At 34.9% G+C, this 11246-nt stretch overlaps 1 pseudogene; it reads left to right on the top strand.

Moving 5' to 3' along the window:
- The first annotated feature begins 3027 nt into the window (after positions 1 to 3027).
- Positions 3028 to 7775, top strand: LOC133179523 (uncharacterized; annotated as a pseudogene).
- The last annotated feature ends 3471 nt before the right edge of the window (positions 7776 to 11246 follow it).

The raw sequence follows: 11246 nt of genomic DNA, 5'->3' as shown, positions 1-11246 counted from the left end.
TTGAGTAACTGTACACCACTTTGTGTGCGATGAGCCGTGGATAAGTATGATTACTTCACATTGTGCTCATGTTAACCAAAACTGGTTTTCTTTCTTATTACACTCAAGAAGTAACTGTTAGGTCACAAATTAACTGTTGTATATAGCCCCAAAACTTTTAGAACTTTGATTGCAATTGCACAAAAAAAGACACACCTCCAAGAGTGATTTTTTCATGAATTGTTTTCAGATCAGTTCAAAGTTAAAAATTATCACTGCATCAAAGTTCAGTTTTCTGCACTTTCTGGGAAAATTGCTTATTTAAGAAATAAGTTTGATTTAGTAGCTAAATACAGCTACTTCAGGTAGGTAAATAAAGCTATGTAGGTAATTCAAGCTACGTAGCTAAATCTAGTGATTGTACCAGACCTGATGGTAGCAAAGTAGTAGAATGGAGCGAAACTGCTTCAAATCAATCAGCCTCATGGATTTGTGGTACTTAATGATTCACATATAAATTTGTTAAATTTACAAACTTCCTGTGTATTTAATTACCAGTATAATTTAGTGTTGAAGGATTTCATTTGCTGTGAAATTTTACTGCTTAACTTTGTCAAAATATTTCATGAAGTGCTGGACTGTTTCACTCAAGAGAAATATTGGTCCCATGGATTCACGATACATCATGAAATCAGTTTAGTTACACTATTTCAAGTAAAATTACTGTATCATTTGACAAGATTTGATTCGGCATTTAATAGATTATATATTACAAATTACTGTTATTGATTAAGTTTTATTTCAAGACTGCCAACCAAAATTTTTATTGAATTTAAAAAAAAAAATAGAATTATTAAAAGTTTTATATATTTTACAAAGAAAAGGAAGACTTTCTCACTCCTTTCAAAAAAAAATATTAATGATTTTTTCTAACATTCAATATTTTAAGCTTTAGATAATATGTTTTACAGTGTGACCATGTGGGCGAGCGCAGATTTACACAGCTAAGTTACACTTGCAACTTTGATCCAGGGTTCGACTCTTTAAACTTCAAACTGCACGAGACTTAGTCTAAACTGTGACATCACATGACGTAACTTACATGTCTGTAACAGAGTCTAAAAGGTCAAGTGCAATATTTTAACGGAAGGCATTACAGAGTAGATGCAACTGTTTTTTGTTTCTTCTAAGCTCCCTGCACAGGCCTCTATGTGACCTCTAAAATTTAGGCACCAAGCTGACCCTTATCAAAAAAATTTAGGCGCCAATGCAAATTTTTAGTTGCCAGGCATTTTTTTAAGAGCCTACTTTATAAAAGTTAATAGTAATCAATAGAGGGACCCATGAGGGACCAGGGCTCTCGATTCTCTATAATTGGGCCATTTAAAGGCCCCATTCCCAATTCAAAAAAGGTACCTTTTTTTCCCAATTTAATGTTTTAATTTTCCCAATTGGTCACTTCCCCAAATATTAAAGAACATTTAGTAAAATATGTATTTCCTAAACTTTTTATTCATATTTCTTTATATTACAAAACAGAAATTTAGTTGATAACAACCACCAGAAACTCAATATATAATGAATTTGATGGATATTGTCTAGTTATGATTTTCCCGAATTTCCTCAAAAGGTCGCTAATTTTCCCAATTTTCACGGCCCCGGCCCCAGTCCCAAAAACTGGTGTAAGAGCTCTGGGGACCGACCCATGATGTGATGAAGAAAACACGACATGTCCAATGCTAAGAATAATTCCTCTTCTTTTAAATTTCTTTTCGCTTTTAAGAAAAATTGTTAAAAATGATAAAATTTCCGGAATTCAACAATCGTCAAGTCAATTTAAAATGATCGCCAATTTTGCGACTTATGGAAAATATTTAGGGGCCAATCAAAAATTTTAAGCATCATGGCGACTAAATTAGTCGCCAATTAGAGCCCTGCTGCATAAATTAAATCTTGATAAAGCTGAGGGACTGTTATATTCACCATTAGACCTACCGCATGGAATCCTGGTTGTGAAGGAATGTGGGAAGGTTGCACAAGAAAAATTGCCTGACAAATTTACATATTTCATTTTTAATTTCCTCTGTTATGACACATTTGTCTATTGAGATCGCTTCGCGCCGCTTGCTGCACTCGCTATGAGAGGCTATCAAAAAGTTTGTGAATAGATGTGCTAAAATTAATACTATGTAGTCGCTGCTTACAAAATTTATTAGGACATAAAACAACAAAAGTTAAAGAAGTATTGAAATTTTAGCTTGATATGTTGATAACTTGCCAATATATCATTAAATACGAGACATTATGTGATCACTTGGCAATGTCCCTGTTGATTTTCATAACGTCGGTCAAAGTCATTTTCTCCCAGTGTCCACTACCTCTGTCTCGATACACTTTTCTTGATGAGATTTCCTGAAGTTAAGTAAAGAATCTTGTTTAGATGAATTTACAACGTCATGAACAGCTGATTTCAATGCATAATATTGTAAATGGATCTATGCATAGAGAAAGATCCTCATTTGATTATGCAAGCATGATTTGCTTGTCAGATTTTAATGTCTACTGCACATCAGCAACAACATGACTGACTTTGACAACTGGACTTCAAATCAACATTGTGTGTCTCTTTTCTCTCTGAATCTTTTTTGGCATTTAAAAACAGGAACTCTGGATTTATTTTATTTCTCTGTAGCCTGTATAAACATTTCCTTTTAGGTCTCTGTCCGTTTTTACATGGGTGAAAGTTTTGCAAAAACTTAAGCAGCCAATGTGAAGAAAAAACATTCTACAGGTGTCCAGTTCAAAAAAAAAACTATTTTAAATTGCGTATAAATGTTCGTACCTGTTCAAAATAGATCACAGTTTGGATAAATATAATTTTCCGGTTTGGATGTAAATTCAACCATTTAATGTTACGGTTGGGATAGTCTATAGGTTTAAATTTTTGTATCTTGTAGATGAATATTAACCAGTTTACATGTTCCAAATGTACATATAGAGGAAACTTTTATGATGTAATAGAACATTCAATCAAAAACCATTCAAATGATGTGTTTGTCAGAACTGACTAAAGTTATCTCTAAAAAGAAACAAAAAATAACCATTATAAACGACGAACCAGGGAATTTGAAAATCAAAATCGGAATAATAGAAATTCGGAGTCCTCTGGCAAAGAAAAAGAAAACAACAGAATATATAAAAATTAACTTATCAAACTCTGTTCTTGCACTGATAAAGACTTCTCAGCCATATCATGGGAAAACGATGGCGGAATTACAGAGTCAGATGAAGAAACATTTAGAAGTTTGTTACCATCTGTATTAACTGCAATGCGGGATCATGGTTTATATGACCTGTGTAAAAAAATTTCATGAGATGGTGGCAGCTGGTGCATGTCCAATGAATAATATATCTTACTTACTTTCCATGGACTTTGTGCGCTGATAAGTTCTGACACCACAACAAAAATGCGCTATGACGATGTTGTTTCCGATGTTATTTCATGGGCGTTTTCTTCGCTTTATGGATGGTCCAAAGAACAGAGAGAAATTCTCATCAATGATTCTAAGAGATGTCGCCCGCGTGGCGCAGTGGTTAGAGCGTCTGCTCTAGAGTCGCGAGGTAAGGAGTTGATCCTTACGTCGTGGGTTCGAATCCCACTGTGGGACGTGGAGACCGGTCCTTCGGATGAGACCGTATAAACCGAGGTCCCGTGTCGCAGTAGGTGCTGGCACGAAAAAGACCCCTCACTGCTCAATGGTCGTAAGTGCCGAGCATAGGACAAAATTTGCAGCTCTCCACCGGCAAGTGGTGGCGTCTCCATATGAGTGAAAAATTCTCGAAAGGGACGTTAACCAACATACAAACAAAAACAAAAGAGAGTCTGTGGGACGTGGAGACCGGTCCTTAGGATGAGGCCGTATAAACCGAGGTCCCGTGTCGCAGTAGGTGCTGGCATGAAAAAGATCCCTCACTGCTCAATGGCCGTCAGTGCCGAGTATAGGACAAAATTTTCAGCTCTCCACCGGCAAGTGGTGGCGTCTTCATATGAGTGAAAAATTCTCGAGAGGGACGTTAAACAAAATAATCAATCAGTCTAAGAGAGGTCGTTTCGAACCTGTAGATTCGGAAATAAATTTTGCCGTTCCAATTCAGAAAGTCACTAAGAAATAAGAACAGGGGTTTTGTTACATATGATATATCTTATAGCTGAACATTCCACGTCAATGAAAACATAAATTGTGCTTGGATGGGACAAAAATTTACGGCAGCACTACGGGAATTCTTGGAGACGTGGACCTCTTTGGTCATGAACAAAAACCTACACTTCTTGAAAAACAAAATCGATAACAATTAATGTAACATCAAGAGAACGCTGAACGCTGTTGATGGAAGTGCTTCTGCTTGTGCAGAGCTAAGTGATTGTTCAGAATTTTCTACCGAATGTGGGCTGATTCTGCAAACTATCGACACCTAAGAAATATAGAAAACCATTTTTTCAATGAAACGAGTTCAGACTAATGAACCAGCTCAGTTCTCAGTGGTATGATTTACGGAAGGCAGCAATAGCTACAGGAAGCACGCTATTCACAGCATATTCAGTATGTCTAGTCCAAGCGCTGTGAATAGCTTTTACTAATGGATTTAGGCCTAAGAAAAAGCTCGAAAACTCTTCTTCTTCAGAACAAAATAGCTCAGTATATAGAGGAGAAAGTATCTTTCCGAGGAGAATTTAAATCCTTAACCAGCAAAATATGTCCAATTTCTACTAGAAGTGTGGAGAATCCATATTGTGAGCATACAGAGAAATCGAAAGCTTGGGCCTTCGTGTTGACGATTTGCTTCAGCTGATGTTTGAATCTCGGGCAGTATTAAAGAAAGCAAACAAGCGAACACCACATCGGGCGACAGAATTTTTGGGTTTTTTAGTCTCTGATTTAGACAGACAAGTATCAGCCAATGGTTTATATTTATTGCCCATAGCTTTTGGCATGAAAGGAAGTAGTCTTCCATGCAACATATTACATGACATGATTGAGCATGTTCTCGATATGTGTGCAAAAGCAGAATTGTATGTGCCTTTTTCTTCATTTGACGGACAGTGGTATCGTCTAGCTGTTAGTGATCAGAAAGAATTTCCTTTGACACTTTTGCAGCTTCAAAAGGACATTTACCATTTACGCTTTAATCAATACACAGTTAATTTCTGAATACAATCTTATACAGCTGCAGTAATGTAGCCTTCTCCTTTTTCGAAGGGGGGGGGGGCAGAAAATCTCAGATAAAAAAAATCCGAGAGGGCTACATCATTGCAGCTTAGTTTTTTGTATCAAATACTCAGCCTATCCATAGGGCGTTAAAAGCTAATTTTTACAAAGGTACTTGGTTCTTGGTTTATAAATATGTATGTACCTTATTGATCGGTAAAAAAGTAAGGTACAAACATATTTATAAACCAAGACCCAAGTACATGTGAATTTTTAACCCCCCCCCCCCCCAAATCAATTTATTAGTATTAATTCTTTAGTGCATAATACACCCATTTGGGTCAAGAAAGTAACATGTGCATATCCGTTGCTTTTATCCTTGACGGAAATGAAATAAGAGCATCTGAAGTACAATATCCATAATATAGTATAACAGGTTTCACAATAAAAGTCAATTAATGAAATTGCTATTTTTCAAGTTAAAAAAAAAAAAAAAAAGACACACACACACAAAAAGAACAAAAAACGGGGGGGGGGATAGGTAAATCTACTTCATGCGGGATTTTGAACAAAGTATTTGTTCCTGCTATAAGCCTGTAGGCTGTCAGTAGAGAACTACAATATATTTTCTGTCGGTAGTGGTATAAAGTCAATTCCCCGCGCTTGCGCGGGATTTCATCTAGTTTACCATAAGTAAAGCGAATGAGTGTCGGTGAAATCACAAACAAAATCTGCATTATGAATCTGATTAATACAGATACCATTCATCAGATGGTGGAAATGCAGGGAAGTATTGATGGCCTTGTTGTGAATTCAAAAAATTTAGAAACACTGTATCGCAAAACATCTTGCGTATGAAAGGAAACAAGGAAGACTTAATAAAGAATATGAAAGGAAAAAAGTGAGCAAGCTCACATACCCCACGCTCCCCCAAAACTCGACAATGTAACACATAATGAATGGCACAGTGCATTCTAAATACACAATTCAAAAAGGGGTATTATTTGCAAAAAAAATCATCACATCAAAACTTCTTGCATGTAAGGACATTCAAATCTGTGTATGTTACAAATTTAATTGGGCTGAAGTTTCTAGATAAATAATGGAATAATAATTTCTTGGTAATATACAAATCTATATATTATGTCTGAAATACCTACAAAGTTTCAGGAAATTCAGTGCAGGAGTTATGCTGACAAACTGTTATTTAAATTCCTCAGTGATTTCAATTTGTTAATGAGTGTAAGTCCATGTTCAACACATGACAATTTACACATTTCAATAATTGATGGAAACAAAATTATGATGTAGTTATATTTTTTTTTATATACGTACGAAATTATTTAAGGCAAAGCACCAATTTGAGGGGGGGGGTTGATTTTGAAATCAATAGGGATCTTTTAAGGTCATAAAATATTTCACATAAAATTTCATTACAAAAGCTGACGCCAGTGGATTTCCTTATTACCTTGCTGGAAAGTTTCTTAAATAATAGGCAAAACTCTTAAGGCAAAAATAATGGAATCGTTTGTGTCCTAAATATCTGCAAAGATTGAAGAAATTCTGTGCAGCCGTTTAAGAGGAGATGCGCTGACAAACTGTTCATCCTATATTCAAGATATGGCCAAAAATCTAAGTTGAAAAGTGCCAAAATTCCCAGAAAAGACAAAGGAATCGGAATTTCCTGGTAATATGCACATCTACACATTGTGTGCTAAATATCTGCAAAGTTTAGCCAATTCTGTGCAGCGGTTTAAGAGGAGTTGCACTAACAAACTGTTCATCTCTATATTCAAGATATGGCCAAAAATCTTAAGTTGAAAATGCCGAAATTCCCTAAAAAAATAAAGGAATCGGAATTCCGGTAATATGCACATCTACACATTGTGTCTTAAATATCTGCAAAGTTTGACGAAATTCTGTGCAACGGTTTCTGAGGAGGTGCGCTGACAAAAAACAGGACTGACGGACTGACTCACCGACGGGTAACAAACATTATACCTCACGCAACTTGTTGCGTGGGGTATAAAAAAGCTAATGAACAAAGAAAGCCAAATGAAGATGTTGAAAAGACGCTGTCGTCCCTTCCCTCTGATCTCGTTGCAGAAATTCCATTGGAAACGCTGGCAAAACTATCCACCAATGTTGCAACCGCATTGATTTCATTTCACCACAGTGGAGGTATAATACATAATTGACATTGGGTGTGGAATGAATAAGAATGAAATAATTCATAATGGTCAATTTGTCTCTCTGTAGTTTGGTCCTATATCATGATCTCTTAAATTTTATCTTAAAATGTTACAATTACTATACAGTTAGAACACATGTTTAAGAAAGATGTTTTTCAGTTGATTATGTAAAATCGTTACTTAAAAGACTACATCTTTTGAGAAAAAAATGTAATATAAATTTAAGAAGATATAAAAGAGATCTCTGTAACTTAGCTGCAAGAGTATCTGTTTACATTATTACAATAAATTTATGTACGCTTAAACACGGGTGCTAGGAATATCAGGAATCCCGGGATTTCGGGAGAATCCCCCTACAGGAAGAAGAATCCCCGACAAAAAAGTAGAATCCCCCTAAAAATGAATTAGTTGGGATAGATAAAGGGTTTAGGTGGTGAATACTAGAATGATATTGTTATCCGTACACTTTTATAGCCAATTTTACCTGAGAATCGACAAAAATCGGACGCCATTATTAGTTGTCGTGGTATACCGTATACCACGCCCGATCTAAAATCGCGATCGAGTTCTCTCAGTTCTTCATTATATAGATCAAAACAAAACGGTATATTAAATTTTCGGAATATTGTCAATATTTTTACAATGATATGCGTCAATTATTATGTGGTAAGTATTTAACCAAAAAAATTGTAAGGACGTTAGCCATTAAGATAATATGAATATGTGTATTAATTATTCATATTATCCCAATGTTACCAGCTCTAGCCTTGTGGAGGCCTCCTTTTTTGTAGAGCCATAATTTAAGAAATTTAGAATTGAGATATAAAAATATGAAAGCCAAAAGGTTCAAAACATTTGAATAAAATTTAAAAATAAATGAAAACTAAATAAATTAACAATAATTGTGCATATATTACAAAGAGAACAAAACACAGGAGAAATTAAAATAATTTGAAAATTTGAAAATACTGGAACCAGAGGAAGAAATAGTTAATTAAAAATTTATCAAGAATTTCAAATACTGAGAAATTTTAGAATAGAGTTCGTAACATTCTATTTATTTTTTTAATTTAAAAAAAAAACACACAATCACAAAAAAAAAAGATTATAATAAAATTAAATTGATTGAATTTTAACTGAAACCAGAGGAATGCTTTGAAGGAAATAGTAAATTAAAAATCAAGTTGTTCAAATATTGAGAAATTTTAAATAAGAGTTTGTAACATTTCATATAAAATAATTTTTTAATAAGCACACACATACACACACAAATAATAATAATAAAAAAAATAAATTGATTGAATTTTAAATGAGACCAGAGGAATGTTTAAAGAAATAGTAAATAAAAAATTTATCGAGTTTTTCAAATATTGAGAAATTTTAAATCAGACTTTGTAACATTCTATATTTTCTTTTAATTCAAAAAAGGAAAAATAACACACACACAAAATTAACTTAAGAACCCTCTATACAGTGCACACTAAAGAGTTCTGATTTTGTGGTATTTTCATGCAAATAGAGTTATCTGCCCTTTGATTAAGAATAAAATAAATTGAAATGTAGAGTTTATTACTTAATTTTGATCAAATCAAGCATTTTTAACATTTCAATAGGCCAAGATGAATAGATAGAACACTTCATTTGCAGGTGTTTTGCCTACTTAAGTAAACAACAGTGATTTATGTTCATCAGTACTTCATTGTCTTTGAACATTTTTCCTGGGGGTAAATGCAAGGTACCCTATGTTAAAAATGTGATAGATAAGCTCAATATTTAAACCTTAACACACTATAATTTTCTCAGTGTTCCAAAAATATTTTCCTCTGGTGTATAGAGGGTCCTTAAGATTTGATTGAATTTTAACTGGGGAGAAAAGTCTAGACTGGATGAAAGTGAAATGAAAAACTTTCTGTCTCCAAACATAAGTATTATATGTTCTTCCATGTAACCTGAAACCTTAATGACTTGAAATAAATAGTTTTTTTTTTACATTTCAATGCCAATTGAATTTGTCGAATAAAAATTTCCATTGCCCCTCTGTTCAAAGTAATCCCATCATCAAGCCAAAAGTTTTTATTCGAATTCATTAAACCCCTAGATCTCCAAAATATCACAGTTTGAGAATTAGCATATTTTCTCCGAAGGACGTTATTTATGTCAAAAACTATCGAATTGTACTTTCCTGGATCCATGGTTCCACAAATCATTTGTCTAAATAGACGCCCAATATATATTTTTGAACTGACTCATTTCTTAACAATTTTTCGATAATTTTTTGTATTCCTAACACTATTTCTGATACAGAAAAAAAATTATGTCATTCTCTCCTACTTGTAAAAACACTTTTGTTGGACAAATTCAACTGCGCTTTCAAAGGATTGACTAAAAAGAATTGATTCTGTTGTATCGTTCTCACTAAAAATCTGGATTGAATTACTGGGCAATGTAAATTCACACAACCGTTTGTTACACCATTCCCTAATTCTGACACATGATTTTGACCAATGATTGCAATTCATTCTTGAGAAGTGGCTGAGGGAGTTGCTGAAGGAGATAGTGTCGGGCCGGGTATGGGTGCAGGTAGAGTTGTAGGGTAGTAACTGAGGGAGTTGCTGAAGGAGATTGTGCTGAAGGAGATTAGGTAGGGATGGGTGCAGGAAGAATTGTAGAGGAAGAATCTGAGGGAGTTGCAGGAGATTGTGTAGATACACGTGCAGGAAGAACTGTAGGGGAAATGATTGAGGGAGTTGCTGAAGGAGATTGGGTAGGGACAGGTGCTGGTAGGGTTGTAGGGGAACTTACTGAGGGAGCACTGACTGCAATGGCCATTTTTTGCCGAAACTGCATTAAAAGTTTACCTTGAATATTTTCCCCTTTGCTATTGCAACCAGTGCCCCAGTACGAGTCCGCAACATTGTATATCAGTAACCTTTTATTGTGCTGAGCAGGTATTTTTTAAACTCAGCACATTGGTTACATTTTATTGCCAAAACTTTGAGCATAATTTTGTTTTTGATGGAATGCCAATGGGAACCGGTATTGACAAGTTTTGAAATTTTTTTAACTTATTTTTGCTGTCGGAGCGTTGTGAATTTGGTATGCCAAATAGGGGTCAGAGTGCTCGACAGCTTTTAGGTACTGATACAAGTGTTCCGAACTCTGAAACGTAAGACCCTGGAAAGTTAAAACACATGGGTAGAAATCTGAAAGAACATGGTGCTCTCCCTTGAAATAGATAGGAGAGGTGGGAGATGGAGTTGGAACAGGAGCGGAGGCAGGAGGAGGAGGTGGAATAGATGCAGAGGCAGGAGGAGGTGGAATAGATCATAAATTCATATTTTCCTTATGGCTAACGTCCTTATGTGAAAATCTGTAAAGCATATTGTCATTTAATTTCAACTGTGTTTAATTATATTAATAGAAAAATAAAAATAAAATGTCTGACGGTAAGGGTATAATTATATGTTGAATGGAAAGACAGTACAATTACAATACAAAATCATTTTAAATTACAAAATGGAACCGGAAATAAAGAACTAATTGAGCATAGTGAAGGTCCAATGTATACACATGCAGTGCCCGAGGGGGTTGGTTGGACAGAGAACAGGTGTTTAAACAAAAAGTGTTTATTGCCAACTGGATCAGGTGTCACTGGACCAGATGTCAACAGCTGTGTATATATTGCATGTATACATACAGGGGTGGCTGCCTGTCCCAGTACATACCAACAAACCTGGCTGATGTGTAAATGGCATTCTCACAATACTCCCTCAACATGTTGTCACATATGCAACATGCACATATTCATAATTTTTATGGAACTTTCCATTTGTAATAGACCTTATTCAAATAATTTCATTCTTGGGTA

Source organism: Saccostrea echinata, unplaced genomic scaffold, assembly GCF_033153115.1.
Source record: "Saccostrea echinata isolate AGI-Se365-2 ecotype Australia unplaced genomic scaffold, CSIRO_AGI_Sech_v1 ptg000005l, whole genome shotgun sequence".
NCBI classification, from domain to species: domain Eukaryota; kingdom Metazoa; phylum Mollusca; class Bivalvia; order Ostreida; family Ostreidae; genus Saccostrea; species Saccostrea echinata.
This window is presented reverse-complemented; position numbering and strand designations above follow the sequence as displayed.